At 33.8% G+C, this 17,278-nt stretch overlaps 1 long non-coding RNA gene across 1 annotated transcript; it reads right to left on the bottom strand.

The window, feature by feature from the left end:
• Nucleotides 1-3,080: 3,080 nt before the first annotated feature.
• On the bottom strand, nucleotides 3,081-11,116 carry LOC141481269 (uncharacterized). Its single transcript, XR_012464847.1, has 2 exons — nucleotides 10,551-11,116; nucleotides 3,081-7,570 (listed from the first exon to the last, which is right to left on the bottom strand). It is a non-coding gene; the product is annotated as an uncharacterized lncRNA (long non-coding RNA).
• Between the last annotated feature and the right edge of the window lie 6,162 nt (nucleotides 11,117-17,278).

Raw genomic sequence — 17,278 nt, 5'->3', positions numbered from 1 at the left:
TGAATTTTTCCGAAATTATTGAGCTATCATTAATTTTCATTCCATCCGATTCAATTACTATTTTTTCAGAACTGTTTTTTCCTTGAATTTTTTTTACGAACTGCCACATATGTTTGGGGCTATTTTCATTATTTCGTATTTCTTTCCTATAATAATCAGTTTTTGTCTTATCTATTAAACCACTAAGCATATTCTTATATTTCTTATACTCATTTAAAATCACGATATCACCTGGGTTTTTTGTACTTTTTTATATAAATCATTTTTTGTATTCACTGATTTTACTAAACTGTTTGTTATCCATGGACTTCTTTTAACGTCTCTTCTCTTGATTCGAAAAGTATTACTACTCAAGTCTATATAGGAACTTAATTTTTCAACGAATAGATTAGTAATTTTGTTGACGTCATATTCTGACAGAAGTTCATGCCAATTTTCATTTTTCAAAAGTATATTTAGTTTATCGAAATTAATATAAGTTTTAAAAAAAATTTCAGGTTTCGTTTCTTTTATTTCAGATTGAAGATCATAATGAAGCACTTGGGAAAAGTGATCTGACAATGTAGATTTAAAAATTATAGGTTGAATTTTATCAAGGCTATCTTTAGTTTGTATAAAAATGTGATCAATACATGTCTCAGATTGACCTTGTACACGTGTTTCTTTATTTATTAATGACATATAGCCGTATTCTTGTAATATATTTAGATATTCAACACTGACTTCATTAATTTCGAGTATGTCAATATTCATATCACCAATGATTAATTTGGAGTTAGCATATTGGTTGTCTATCCTAAGGTAAGTTTCCAGCGTACTATTGAAAGCAAGAGGACATGAAGACGGTGACCTGTATACCGATAAGATTTTAAATTTTTTACCAGTTACTTCAAAGCTAATTTCAACTGCTTTTGTTTTGTTTAAATCTATTATACTGCTATTTGCAGAAAGACACTTTTTTGTATATACAACTACTCCATCGGCCCTATTCAAGTCACCTTCAGAATAAATCATGTCATATTCAGGAATGTTGTATAATTCTGTATTGTGCAATTTCCACGATTCAGTTAGAACAATTACATCAAATTTAGTATTTAAATCCATCAACATGATTTGTAATTCATCAAAGTTTTTTTGTAAACTCCGTATGTTGTTGTGAAATATATTTAAATTGCAATTTTTGCATGTATTTATTTGACTGTCCAACTCTCGAATTGTTTCTACCGATTTACAAGTTACTGACACAGCATCAAACATTTCTATATAATCATCCATCACAAATAAATTTATTCTGTAATAATCTAGTAGAAAATAAAATAATTACAGTAAAAAAAACTTTTAACTAAATCATTCAATAAACGCAAACGTTATATACAAAAATTTTCAAATATTCGAATATAAGGTTTCACGGTTTCTTCTGAGAACGTGTTGAGATTTTACGTCTTTTTTCTTCTTGCCCCTCTGCCGGAATATCCTCCTCTGCAACTACAGTACCAAAAAACTCTCCTTTTCTCAATTGCTCGTACGAATATGTAACATCATTATTAATCAGCGAGTTATTTTTATTCTTATTTTTATTCATTTTTTGATTTTCATGGAATTATTTTCCAGCAGTTTGACTGCATTAACCTTTCTAGATTTTATAGATATAAAGATATAGATGTTGTTAAGTATGTATGATATTAATCAAAAATGAAAATTCATGGACACAACACTCCAAAATAGTGGGCAAACCGCGTACACGTGTTTTTGGCTATTGGCCTCATCAGCGCGGTGCAGCTAAGTGCAAACAAGTGTTGCCCATCTTTGCAAAGAGTACTTATCTATTCATTTTTTTATTTTCATGGAATTATTTTCCAGCAGCTTGACTGCATTAACCTTTCTAGATTTTATATATATATATATATATATATATATATATATATATATATATATATATATATATATGATGAGCTGTTTTCTCGGGTTTCGCCCGTGTTCTGTGTATTTTCTCCCCATAAGGATTATTTTCACAACGTTTCGGCAAAGTCTCATTTGCCATCTTCTGGTGATGTCTGGTTTTTTCAACTAGACTAGAAAAACCAGACATCACCAGAAGATGGCAAATGAGACTTTGCCGAAACGTTGTGAAAATAATCCTTATGGGGAGAAAATACACAGAACACGGAGCGAAACCCGAGAAAACAGCTCATCATACTTTATCCGTGAGAATCTTCGAGTTAACATATATATATATATATATATATATAATACATTTTGCAACCTTTTGAATATCCTCTCAATGGTGGCAACGAGAACTGCCAGAAAGTTATACTTTCATCTATACAAACTATAATGTGATTTACATTAAAGTTATTATTAGGTTTCAAAATATTCTTTTTTCTTTTATATTTGATATTTGAGCTTCGATTGATTTGGTGGAAAATAAGGAACTTTACCTGCGAAGATTCACTAACATTTATTGAGGCAGTAGCTGACTTTTCGAATCTTCAAACAATTCAAATTCTTGAAGGGTTGTTTACGAAAATACGCAATATATATAAAAACAAAGTGTTGCACAGAATATCAAATGTCAACCCTGTATAATGATACTTGTAATTGAATCTAATGAAAAAAATCAGTCTTATGAGTCATCCATATGTTAGGAATCACACGTTAAAAGGTAAGATCTCGTTAGTCCTTGGTTCGCACAAGTCTCTCAACTTGTGAGAGTTGTCGTTCGTATTGGGGCGACAGCTGATTAACGAAAAAACAGACAGAACAGACAGACAGATCCATATTGATTTTTTCGAGAGGGTTCATTATCATACGAAATGTAACTGATTTTCAATTCTTGAAATGCACTGGCAGACCGGATCCGGGCTGTTTGGCCCGAAACCAGTCTGGCCCGGTTTCAGGCCAAACAGCCCGAAACCGGTCTGCCAGTGCATTCCGGAAGGTAATCATTAGTTGTCTATTTATTTACTAGTTGTTTCATTTCCTTCGACTTTTCAATCATTTTTCAACTGATGTTTGAAGTCTAACGTGAAGTCTAGAGTGTGCTGATTGGATTATCATTCTATAATTACTATAATAACGTGTCACACTGAAATATTTCCTTTATTTCTGGTCAATGAAATATAAAAATATGTTTGATCTTTTCGATTCTCCAGTACTCAATTGATTTCCTCATCTTCTAGCAGCTATCGAACTGGTATGAAATGCATTCAAATGTGACTTCAATGTTGCCTTTTGAGAGAAAGATTTTGAACAATAGATACATCTGAAGAATTTCTGTTTCCCACATTCATAATTCATGTGTCGGTTCAAATTATATTTATAACTGTATTTTTTTCCACAAATGGGACAAAGGTGAATCGGAAGCTTCGGAGCTAATGTTCCTGAAAATTGAATAAAAATCTAAAAATGTCTAATGAAAACCACAACAGAATTGAGGTGGATGAAATTGAATAAAACAGAAAAAATATAATTAATCAATCAAAATTTTTCATCAATGTCTTGTCATAAAATATATATTATTTTTCTGACTGATTTGGCCATTATTTGATGAAGATCCATAGTAATTTCATAAGCTACATCTTACGATTTGATCTTCACAAACTTTATTTTCAAATATGTGGATGACAGGTACTAAGAGACAATTAGATATTTTACATAGGAATATTAACAAAATTCATTAGAACATTAAATTTACAATTGAAGTGGAAGCAGACGATTCGAACTCAATTTCTTGGACTTGAAAATTAGTAGAATGAACAACAAACATGATTTTTCAATTTATCACAAACCTTCCCATACATATATTACTATTCATTACGATTCTACCCATCCGTTCCAACACGAAATAGTATCTTATAATAGCATGATTCATAGGATAGTCAATGTTCCTTTTTCATTAGATGATTTTAGTAAACAACTCAATATCATTAAACAAACCGCAGTAAACAACAGACTTGAAGCTCAATTAATAGATAAAATACTTTCCATAAAACAATTCGGGAGGTTGTTCCTGCGATAAGTTAGATAATCAAAATCAAAATTATACATATTTCGGACAAACGACAGAAAAAGTGGCTTCATTTTTGAATAAACAAGATATTAAAATTGCATATAGAACAGGTAATCAGTTGGTAAAGTTAGTTAAAAATAATAAAAACAAAACATTGTAACTCGAGAAATCAGGAGTATATAAATGAAATTGTGGAACTTGTCCTGAAGTATATATTGGTCAAACCGGCAGAGCATTCAGGAATCGCATCCAGGAACATTATTTGAGCTATGTGAATGAGAAAACAAGTTCAACATATTCAAATCATCGCAGATTTCGAATTTCTACACATATAGTGTAAAGGTTTCAATCTAAATTATTTGGAAGCATTGGAAATTGAATAAACTGGAAATTTTAAACATTTTACTGAATGGCCAGTTGGATTTAGATAGACCACCATTACTGAACTTGTTTTCTTAGAAACCGATATTGTATTATCAGTTTCAGTGACACATTTTTCACAAGTTGCTCTGTCGCAATATTCACTGTAACTTCACAACCCGATATCAAACTTAAGACAACGCATTCCAACGACGTTCAAGGTTCAGTCGATCATGATGTATCTATCCCAATTTGACAGCGAATTTTAATGCAAGAGGGCGCTACATGGGCTGAATTCGCTTCTGAGCTTAGGTATTAACAGTACAGGACCCCTAGAAGTCATCATGACCGGCCCCGTAAACACAGGCTGATCTATGATTATGATTCATTGGATATCTTCCATGAACGGTACGAACTCGATCACGCTTAGTTCATGAGAAAATTGGTTAAGATAATTCACGCCTTAGCATGAAAACAGAATTACTCTTACCTGGTTTTTTCATCAACTTTCTCCGGGAGGTTCCAGACAACTTATTCTATCTTACACTGGTTGAATGAGATAACAATATCGAAAATGCACCGCAAGGACGGAGGCTGAAGCTGCCCGTTAACACCAGCGGGGGCGCTTCCCACTGTCCAATCGTGAGACCGTGTGGCGGCGTGTCTTCTGACAAGAAAGGGTTTTTTCCTTCTCATTGAAAGATTGCTCGCCTTCAGCCTATTCTCAAAAAGGGCAAGAAAACTCTTTCATATGAATATAGACCAGTCTCTTTGCTATCAGTGATATCACAAATCATGGACAAAGTCGTGAACCATCATATCCTCAAATATTTAGAAGGCTTCAACATCTTGAGCGATCATCAATATAGATTTCGGAAACAAAGATCAACAGGCGACCTTCTATCGTATGTCACCCATATTTGGAAAAACGCAATCGAGAAACATGGAGAGTCAAGAGTTGTTGCGCTTGATATTTCTGAGGCCTTTGACGGTATGTGGCATGAGGGTTTGCTGGCCAAACTTCGATGATATGGCTTGTCGAATCATTTTTGTGTATGGCTCTTTAGCTTCCTGGAAGAACGTTCTCTGGCCGTCGATGGATATCTCTCGAATACTTTCACCATCAACGCTGGTGTTCCCCAGGGATCCATATTGTCTCCAACTCTCTTTTTATTGTATATCTACGAAAAAAATCAAGAATCCAATATATTCCTTTGCTGACGACAACACATTTGTCTTGTGTCCACACACTTTTCTATTTAGATTCCAAGACATCGGCTGCGGATGCACATCTTCACCAGTAGCAGGAGGTTCAATATCTTAATGAGGATCTAGAAGTAATTTCGAATTGGGGTGAAAGTAACCAGGTTCAATTCAATGCCTCAAAACCCAAGACATCGGATTTCTCCAAGAAGATAAATGTCTCCGAAACGGATATAACAATGTCAGGTCAGACAATTCCGCCTTCTGCTTCTATAAGTTTGTTGGAAGTTAAAATGGATACCAATATGTCTTGGCACAATTATGTTGCTGGAATTGCAAAGGCTGCTTCTGAAAAGCTTGGAACACTGTTCCGAACCAGAAAACTGTACACAGCTCAGCAACTTTTGATGATACATAAAGCTCAGATTATACCTTCTTTGGAGTATTGTTCTCATGTATGGAGCTTCGCTCCAAAACATACCCTGAAGCTGCTGGATTCCATCCAGAAAAGAGCCACCTGCCTGATTGGAGACGCGAACATCACTTGCAACTTTGATAGACTGGAACATCGAAGAAAGGTTGGACATTTGTCTCTGTTCTATAGATATTTCCACGGGAATTGTCAAGTGACCTGGCACATTTCATTCCACCAAGAGCAGTACATATCAGATATACACGACGTACTGTGGCTGCTCATCGTTTCGAGGTTCAACTCAGTACCCCTCGAAATTGACTGTTCAAGAACTCTTTCATTTGGAAAACGACATTTATGTGAAATAAACTCCTTGAGAACGTTTTTCCAAACGGATTTGATTTCCAGCGATTCAAATACATTGTGAATCACTACTTTCGCACAGGCACCGCTCTGAGAGCACCTTGAGGATTTTTCTGTAGTGCTTGTGTTTCGCCCTTAAAACAAAATCTTACCAAGCTCAACAGATCAGTCATCCCCCTGCCATTCACTCCCATACCTATCCTCTTTCCTTTTCCCAACCAGACTCCCGCATATTATTAGTATTATAACCCCAATGGGACAATTAAGATTTTGGTTTGGTTAATAGCTATTTCACCGAAGCCCACAATGAATGCAAACATGAATCCAATAGTTCGAGTTTATTTGCTCGTTTCATCATTCTATTTACTGTCCTACTTTGACCATTATTGGTGTGGAAAAATTGTATTCTAAAAATAGTACCATTCCAGTTCAAATATTTCAGGAGAAACAACATTACATTCACACAGAAATAGCAAACCATTTTCATTCTTTTTTGAGCAAAAGTACCTGTTTTATCATATTCGATAATTTTGAATAGTTCTATAATCTTCTCTGTATCATCTCATTCGATATGCACAAAACCGCAATAATTTATTTTGAATACCCTCTAACATCAATTATAACAAGGTGACTATATAAGTGATTAATAGTCTCAGTAGATCACAGGTGACAAAGTATATTGAAACGAGTATACTTGAAAAATCTTGACCATATAATGTAGAACCTATAATCATTCTTTGGTCCGGATAACCGCATATTTTCAGTATTTGCCGGAAAAACTTATATGCAATATCGGAGGTTTACAGTGCCTGAAATATATAAGAACGTTTATACGTTTCATTGTATAATCAGTTCATTACAAGAAAAACCGATAATGAAACTAATTGAGTTATTATTCAGCTTTCTGAAAAAATACTTCAGAGGGTCAACATGAAAAACATTTGTTTCGGATATTATTTAAAATAAATTTGTCAACATTTCTTGTTTTTCCCACTATCAGTGATTCTGGGAATCTTCTACTTGACTCATTAGTGAATGATTTGTTGTAATAGTCTCGGTAGCATGCATTCGCCTTCTATGCCTTCCTAGACTATCCGATCTGTGTGTTTTGTAAGTACAAATATCACAATGATACTTCTTTTCGATTTCACATGAGTTTTGATGTCTTCTGAGATTTCCTTGGGAGTTATAATTTCTTCCACACTGACAGAAAAATCTAATTCCTGAAATGAAATTCAAATTTGGATGGGGAACTGAAAATTGCATCAAGTTGTTATTTTGCAGGAAAAAATTACCATCATTCAAACGATTATTTGAAAATGAAAAAACCAGCTATATTATCTTTTCCTATTTTTGTCACCAGCTGAAAGTATGGCGTAAATAATCAGTATTACCATCTGATATATTCTGATAATATTGATTTTTAAGGATCCCAGTAATAAGTAATATTATAGGGGTAATAGATGAAACTCTAGACAACAGTTTTTAAAATCCAAAATGAGCACTTTTTCCAAACACCAGAAATGCATCATCTTTCTCGACACGCGTTTCACCAACCAAATAGGCAACTTCAGGAGATGTAGTAAATAAGCGGTTTACTTCTGGTGTTTGAGGAAAGTGCACGTTTTGGATTTACTTTTTAGTTATATGATAATGATGAGCATTAGGGTTTTCACAGCCTTTCAGTTCTGCTACCTTCGAAGTACTTAATAAATATTCGTTATTGGAATTCGAGGAAAATTAAACTTTGACCAAGTTGTAAAATTCCCCAGGGAATATTTTTTTGACGTAGAAGAACGAAAGTTTCACCTCATTAGAAAATTCCAGCCTTATCGCTGTCTGTATCGTAGGTTTTGCTGATATCATATACAGTCCATTTCTTTAATTTCACCCCCATTTTATTTTTCGAATGGGTCAACTCAAAAAAATTGAAATTTGGAATGATGAAATTAATGCATGAATACTTTATTTTGAAGTGAAATTGACAAATTAAACTTTCAAGATGACTGGGCGCCATCTGGCAAGAAAAATTAAATGGAAAAAGGGGTATTCATTTTCAATCTCCTGATAAATACTTCACAACCCCAGAATATGAAGTCAATATTTTCACCTATTACAAAATGGCGGCGGAACATTTAATAATTTCCTGATGACAAACACATTAATATCGATATTTCTAGAAATATACCTATTTATCTGCCATATGGCGATTCCAACAACCCAATAATGTTTGTTAAGTTAATTTTTGTCGTACTGCCAAAAATGTCAATACGACAATGAACATCATTGTTCAGTTAGAATATTCTCAGTTAGTTTTCGGTTTTACTGGTAGAAAGGTACCTACCATGTCTACAATCTCTAAAATGATCAATTCTCGTCCATTGGAAGAAAAACTTGGAGCGATTTTTCTTAACGGTGCGACGCGTAACTTACACGAGACCAAAAGGATTTTCAATGAACGTTTTCCGAATCGTCTTATATATCTGTAGAAAATATTTGAGGAAACTTGTATCTTAATTCACAACTACCGGTAGTGTACATAACAAAAAGCCACCATGTCATCCGTCCATTCCGGAAGAACAGCAAGTGCAAGTAATTGGTGAGATGGTAGTAAATCCTGAACAGTCTACTTATTCCGTCGCGAATGAATGTGAGATGTCTCCTTCTACTGTGTGGAGATTTTCAAAGAGGAATAGGTATCATCCATACAAAATTAAAATGATACACCAATTAACTGAAGATGACCCTGATCGAAAAACAGAATTCTGCGAAATCATGACAGAAACCATTGCAAGGCATCCTACCTATCTCCACAATATTTGTTTTAGTGACGAAGGTACATTTTTTTTCAAACGGCAATGTTCACAGATAAAATTGCCGTTATTGGACTGATACCAACACTCACGTTTTCCGAGAAACACATACCCAATATCCAGAAAAAAATCAACGTTTTGACAGGAATATTGGGAAAGCATATTGTAGGACGTTTAATTATTAAAAATTTCAATAGGAAAACTGTATTTGAATATTCTGGAAACTACTGTTGACCCTCTCATCACGGAAATCGTCGAAGCGAGTCCTAATGAATTCGATATGTATATTGTATTCCAACAAGACGAAGCACTACCACATTACTCCAGACAAGTAAGAAACTATTTGGATACTACTTTTTCCGGTCGATAGATTGGCCGTCGAGGTCCTACAGAATGACCAGCCCGCTCGGACTTTTTTTATGGGGCTATTTGAAGTAACAGGTGTACGAATCTGAACCTGCTTCAATATTGGATATACGGCAGAGAATAATAAATATTAGCAGAGATATTGACTTTACTGTGTTCGAAAATGTTCCGCGTGAAATATTGGATTGGCTGTTCATATGTCAAGAAGTTCAAGGCAACCATTTCGAGCATCTTCTGAAGTGACCTCAAGCTTATTACCTCATATCATGTAGTTAAATGTCAATGTATTCAGGCAATTATTAAAAGTTCCGCCATGTTGTAGTAGTTGAAGATATTGACATTATATCCTAGGATTGTGAAGCATTTGTCAGGAGCTCCAAAAAGTTGTATCACAAGACCCCCCTTTCCATTTAATTTTTTTTCCAGATGGCACTCAGTCGCCATCTTGAAAGTTTCATCTGTTAGTTTCACTTCAAAATAAAGCATTAATTTCATTATCCAAAATTTCATTTTTTGAGTTTACCCATTCAAAAAATTAAAATGAGGGGACATTAAAGAAATGCACTGTATGTGGAACATTATTGAGCAGAATAAAACGAACTGTTCTGCAACCAATCTTTGGTATCTTTTATACAAACTTTAAAGCTTTCCTGCTCCATTTCACAATTAACCTTTCATTTGATTTTTATCATTGCCCTCTGTTCAATTTTATTTTTCCAAATTTACTTTCGTCAATTTCAACTATTTTGCCTATTCCACCCAACACCCAACTTGGTAAAGTTCTCCTTACGCCATTTCAATCAAACCTAAAGTGATATCAAATGAAATACACGTCACTTCACCGAAAAACAACTATTTTACTCTTCTACAATATTTGCTTCAATCAATTATCATGTTTTCTTCATTCATTTTTTTATATGTATTTCATTTCATCGACACTTTATTATAAAACTGAGAATGATATTGACGAAACAGGTACATGTAAGAATTTAACAAAAAATAAATAATAATTGCACAAACATACTTTCCCTCAGTAATCTTGAAGGTGCGATTTTGTTTCATCCTTTTCAAAAAAATCATCAAAATCACTTGTGAGTGATTGGTGTCACGCGTGAATCGTTGTATTTGTGACACGCGCCAGTATACGGGTGTCTGCAGTATGCTGTATAATGAATGCCCTCTGTAAGTAGTCCCACTGTGATTTAAAAGTGCATATAGATTATAACAACAAGAAGCCACATTTTCTGCTGCAAAATTTTCCGTATCCAATCCTTCTAGAGAAAATTCGATGACATCATTCAAATTGCCTCTGAATCTATGTATTACTGAAATATGGGGAAACTTGTGGATTGATAGGGACTTTGTGCATTTTCTTCTTTCCTTGTACTTTTAATTTTCGTTTTTGCAACATCTGAACAGCAATGTATCATAATTCAAATCACTTTCTTCATTAAAATCGGTACAACGTATCGTGGCTACACACTCCAACTTGAATTAAGTAGAGAACTAAATTCTCTTTCACTTTCACGTGGAATAAATTTGAAATTTAGTCCAAATTCATGATTATGATTTATATAAATCGCTCACCACCAACTACCTATTTCTATAAATAGGTAGTTGGTGGTGACAATTAATAACGGATTTTTTCCGAAATGTCACTAGTATATAACCTCAAAATTGAGGGATGTCACCAGAAAACTAATTCGTTGTCAAATCAAGTTTTTTACGGGAAAAATGTGGATTATTGACTTGAGAAGTTTCAAAAGAAGTGAAATAAGAAGTGAAGGTGAATAAATACTTCTGTTTTTCTATATTTTTTATTGTGGGAGAACTAGGCTGAAAAGCTGCAATTATCGGAACTTTGGAGGACTGTTACTTTGGCATTAAGGAAGAGCACGAATTTTCTTTTCGGATTCGTAATCCACACTTCAAAATATCAAAGTACATTAAAAATTTCTACACATACCAAATTTTAACCTACTTGAAAAATTCAATTCAATTCTCGAAAGCATTAGTTGTGAGTTATTTTTTTTTCATGTTTTTTGACAAAATGTCTACTCAAATGTGTTTTTCTCATACAAGCATAAGAACACATATGACAATAAAATGATTTCGGCTTTCCACATTCATATCTCTGGTGAAAGTATAGAGACGCCTTCGTTGTATAGTTTTTGTAGCAGTTTGGACACTTCAACCATTCTAAAATAAAAAATAGAGTTTCATTACTTCAATTACTTATCAATTAATAAAATATGAAAAAAGTAACGAATATCTGACAAAGCTAATAATAATAATAATAATATATATATATATATATATATATATATATATATATATATATATATATAATATATATATATATATATATATATATATATATATATATCATCTAATCATCATCTAGGTTATCATCTAGGCTTTACTCAAACTGCAGTTTGAGTAGAGCCTAGATGATGACAGCACGACCAGCCGTTGAAGTGAGTTATAATTATATTATAACTTTTTGATCATGCCCATATTGATTTCAACTTAAGAGCCACCGGTAGACAGCTGTTTCAGCCTATTGGAAATCATCAGTATCGGGCAGGCGGTCCTCGATTGAAGACAAAATGACAAAAAACCCAAGAAAGTACTTGATAAAAATAGCTGCCTGCCCGGTACTGACGATGCCCAATAGGCTGAAACAGCTGTCTACCGGTGGCTCTTAAGTTGAAATCAATATGGGAATGATCAAAAAGTACTTATCTATTAATTTTTTGATTTTCATGGAATTATTTTCCATGAATATCCCTATTATATATATATATATATATATATATATAATTTGTGTAAAGATGGGAAACACTTGTTTGCCGAAATCAGGAAACAACACAAACGCACGGAGTCAACAACAGGAGCCAACCGCACATTTGTGGTTCCAGTTAGAAGACCTAAAATTCCCAGGCTACATCTAACATGACCACGGAGGCAGCTATAGCTACCTGCGTGACATCCGGGTCCAGGATAAATACAAATAGAGATTTTATCGAGTGCGCATGATATAAACCAAAATTAAATTTGTGCTGATCAAGCATAATATTAAATTAAGGTAAGCTGAAAATTCTCAAATTAACTTGAGATATGAAATGTGAAGTTAATTTGATGTAGCCAGATTTTCTTCAACTGAAATATCCGAAGGTACTGTGTACTCGTAGTACCAATGAGAATGTGATAATCTAGTATATGAAGGAGAGTTTGATTCAACTTGACTGACAGGATCTTTCATGTTCGACGAAATGAGCACAATATCTAAAAATATCTAAAATATTCAATACCGATATTTGGTTCATCTACATCCATAGGATTTACATAACATAAAATCTGTTCAATACACTGGATATTGTTTTGAAAAATCCACAAGATATTCCTAAAAACTCTATCAAACATGATTCATAATGAGTTACCTAACGACATTATCAGATTTGATAGTAATAGTGTTGTCTATATATCATTGTTGAATAATCAAATTGATGTGGTTCAGCAGTCAGCTCTTCCACAGTCCCATAATCATGTATATACTTTTCCTCTTCAAGTTTAGATTGTTTCTGCTTCATTCACTAGTAGGAGCTGTGACTATGTATTTCCTTTCCCTATTCAATTTCCTCTTCTCTGCTTCGATATGTCTGAGAAGATCAGATTTTCTTTTGCAAGAATAGTGACATAGTTGGCAAAAGAATGATTTAGACTTTCCACATTCATATTTCTGGTGATACTTCAGAGATCCCTTTTTCGTGTAAATCTTATCGCAGTTGGGGCATTCTATGCAATCTGAAATGATAAAAATAGCACACGAACCTATCTACGTACGATCAACTGAAACGAGAATGGTTGAGAAACCGAGTTGAATGAACCTTACCGAACTAGATGAATCAGGATTGAAGGATAATCTCAATAAAAGCAAACTGAGGAGTCCCAAAAAACTATTTCATTTGGTAAAGTTCAGCTGATTCTTCATTTATCTTATTGAAATTCTTCTTCAAATTGTGTTCGTTCATGAACCCATATAAATTCAAGAACTCCTTTTCAGAGTAAGTAAGGAACACTCTATTGTGAGATTTCCACTCTATTCATCAGGCCAATTTTGCCAAAAATAGTGCTATTTATAACATATCAATCTGAATCATATGACCTCGTAGCTAATCAATGACTAATAATTTTACCAGAGTTTATGTATAAAGTAATTAAAAATTCAAGCCGGTTGGGTTGAGGTTGAGGTAGGTGGTTAATCCACTCACTCAATCCACCGCTTTGTGAACCGGAGGTTCGAACAGCAAAGCCGGACGTTCGAGTTTCACTTCCTATCGTCCAACTTGTGCTATGAATCACACGTTAAAAGGTAAGACCTCGTTAGTCCTTAGCTCGCACAAGTTTCAACTTTTGAGAGTTGTCGTTTGTAGAAGTGCTACAGCTGGTTAACGTAAAAACAAAAGCATTAAAAGACCCAGGCTTAGGGCTGAATACGGGAAACCAGTTGAGTCCTTTCCTAGCTGAAATTTTTATGGTCAGGCTCGGAAATGACTCATAATAATAATTTGATTAACATTTTTTCATAATGGTACAGATATGTAGATGATATCTTAGTCTGTTCAGTTGCTACAGGTAGGCAGTATAGGAGTTGTCAAATCCACTAACACATCATTTAAATTCACGACTGAAATAGAAGTGATGAAGTGAAGAATTCAAAATATTTTCCAGAATTGATAGTCTGGTCAAATTAGATAAAAAAATAAGAGTGAAGGAACATAAATTTACAACAAGCTGCAAATGCGTGTAATTCTTCAAAACATAGTTGAAAATAAGATTTTAAAATTCCGAATGATTGCGATGCCTGGAAAAAAAATTATTCGAGGTCAAAGGTCAAAAATCTTGAAAAAAAAAATTGGTTTTTCACGATTTTCACGAATTGTAGATCATAACATTCTCTACAGAAAATGTATCGATACTTTTTTTTCTTAGAGCCACCGTTTCTGAGATACGACGAGTCAAAAAGTTGTAATCGTCATTATATGCATTAGTATGCCACGTATATACAACTCTGAAGTTGTAATTTGAGTAAAAATATTTTTCTATTGGTATACATAAGTATAAATATAAGAATTACAGGTAGAATGAAATCCAGTCCCTTAATTTGACGCTAGTGTAACCTTGAAACAACATCTGTCTCGGGATGACCTCGGAATGCGTAAAACACAGAAGTCTGCCATTTACGATTGTTTCCAACAGGTCAATATTGAAATTAACAATACTAATACGACATACATCATTAACGGTGGATACTTACTACATCGTGTTGTGTGAGATAGTGAAGAAACATTTAGCATTATTTTAGATAAATACGTTCAGTATGTACGTAGACATTTTGGTGCCAGAGTTACGGTCGTATTTGATGACTATGATCATTGCACGAGAAATATTAAAGCTGCAGAACAATGTCGTCGAACTTTAGCAACATCTTCATCTTCCGATATTCTATTTGATGAACTTATGACAGTTCCTACCAGTCAACAGAAATTTCTTGCAAATACTCACAACAAATCTCGGTTCATTTCAATGTTGAAGGATACGTTTATTGGTGAAAATATATTGGTTAAACAGGCTAATAACGATGCCGACGTACTGATTATTGAAACAGCTATAAAGCTATTTAATTTGACAATTACAACTATTGTTCTTGGTGAAGATGTAGACTTACTCGTACTTCTTACTGCTCGAACTCCATCTGAAAAAACTATTTTCTTTCTAAAGCCAGGAAAAGCTCAAAGTCAAACCGAAAAATCGAAATATATTCGTCAAAAAGTTTATCTACTTTTGCAAAGGGTCAAAATCATGTACTATTTTTACAAGCAATAACTGGCTGTGATACGACGTCTGCATTTACAGGAGGGGTAAAACAGTCTGTGAAATGTTTGAAAAACAAGATTTAGTTCAATGTGCAGAAGTTTTCAAAAAAAGTAATTCGACTCAACAAGAAATTATTACCAACGATTCAGTTTCTTCTTTCTATGTACAAAGCTCCGAAAAAACCACCTGCTTAGATAAGTATCGATATGCATGTTTCGTAAAAAAAACACTAAAAATAAGAAACAGGTGCAATCAGCTTGTCTTCCTCCAACCTCAGTTGCTGCTCATCAACATCTTTTCCGGGTATATTACCAAGTTCAAGTGTGGCTTGGTTATCAGCTAGACTCGAAAGACTGGGGTTGGAAGTTGGTCGACAATGCATTAGAACCTATTCAGACTTTACTCCCACCTGCGCCGGAAAAACTGCTGAACACAATTTTTTGCAACTGTAAAAAGGAATGCAGCGCTAAATGTGGTTGTAAAAATGTTGGACTGTTGTGTTCTCTGGCATGTACACATTGTCAAGGCCAGTCATGTTCTAATGCTGAATCACCAATAGTGGATGATTTTTTAAATTTCAATCGCTTTTATAATTTCCAACCCTTCCTAATCTATTTTATTATGCAAGTTTTCAATTTGACAGAATCACAACAGACATGTGGAATAGGCCTACTGAGGAATCCACGTTAAAATAAACGCGCTAAGTACACTACCTCATAGGTGGCGTGGAAACTTGTGCATATAATGACGATTACAACTTTTACAACTTTTTGACTCGTCGTATCTCAGAAATGGTGGCTCTAAGAAAAAAAAGTTTTGATACATTTTTTGTAGAGAATTTTATGATCTAAAATGTTTATCTGAAGTTATTTTATGATAAAACTTACCGTTTTCCTCAAAATCGCGAAAAACTAATTTTTTTAGAGATTTTTTACCTTTGACCTCGAATACATTTTTTTCCAGGCATCGCAATCATTCGGAATTCCAAAATCTTATTTTCAACTATGTTTTGAACAATTACACGTGTTTGCAGCTTGTTGTAAATTTATGTACCTTCCAATGTCTAGATTGACCGGATTATGATTATAATTGAAATGATAATGAACGTGATATTGCCAACTTATACGGAAATTATCATACATGATTCCTCGACAAATCCCAACATAAAGCATTCGCATTCAATAGAATTCTTAACAGACTATTGTACAATTCAGTGTAAAAACTGTGAGACCTGAGTTTCATCAAATAAATTGTTTTCAACAATGGTTACAAGATAGATATTTTTGACTCTATTCCTTCCAAAAAATTCCAAAAAAAAACAAGTCATTTACTAGGTCTATCTCATTATAAAAAACGATAATGAGTATCACAGGACATCGACATACTTCGATCAATTCACCAATAACATTGCTTGTTTATTGAAAAAGAAAGACTTGAACGTAGCTTACAAAAAAAAATAATAATTTGAGGAAATTTATCAAGAACAATAAGAAAAAATTTCAGTGTCGGGTAGATCAGGAGTATATGTATAGGTTGACTTGTAGTTATATTGGCCAAACGGGGAACTTTTGCCAACGAATGAAAGAACACATGGGTTTTTCCATGAATATGAACGCCGATTCCACATTTGCAAACCATTTCGTCAGGAATCGATAGATTAGAAAATTCTGAAAATTCACTGTATTACCAAATAGAATAAAATTATTTTATAACGTGGAATTCGGTAATTGGTTTATTACATGTCCCTTCATTAAGTTGGTGAAATTTCTTTTGTAATGTTCAATATTTTATTCACTCCACACAAATTTTGGTGAAATTATCAGTCATTATTAGGTAATTTCTTTTTTATGACTGAATTTTTGATTAGTTTAC

This window comes from Leptinotarsa decemlineata, unplaced genomic scaffold (genome assembly GCF_025532065.1).
Source record: "Leptinotarsa decemlineata unplaced genomic scaffold, Ldec_3_MD MMD2_tig00000133_RagTag_RagTag, whole genome shotgun sequence".
NCBI classification, from domain to species: Eukaryota; Metazoa; Arthropoda; class Insecta; order Coleoptera; family Chrysomelidae; genus Leptinotarsa; species Leptinotarsa decemlineata.
Note: the sequence above shows the minus strand (reverse complement) of the source record. Positions and strands in the feature narration are given on the sequence as shown.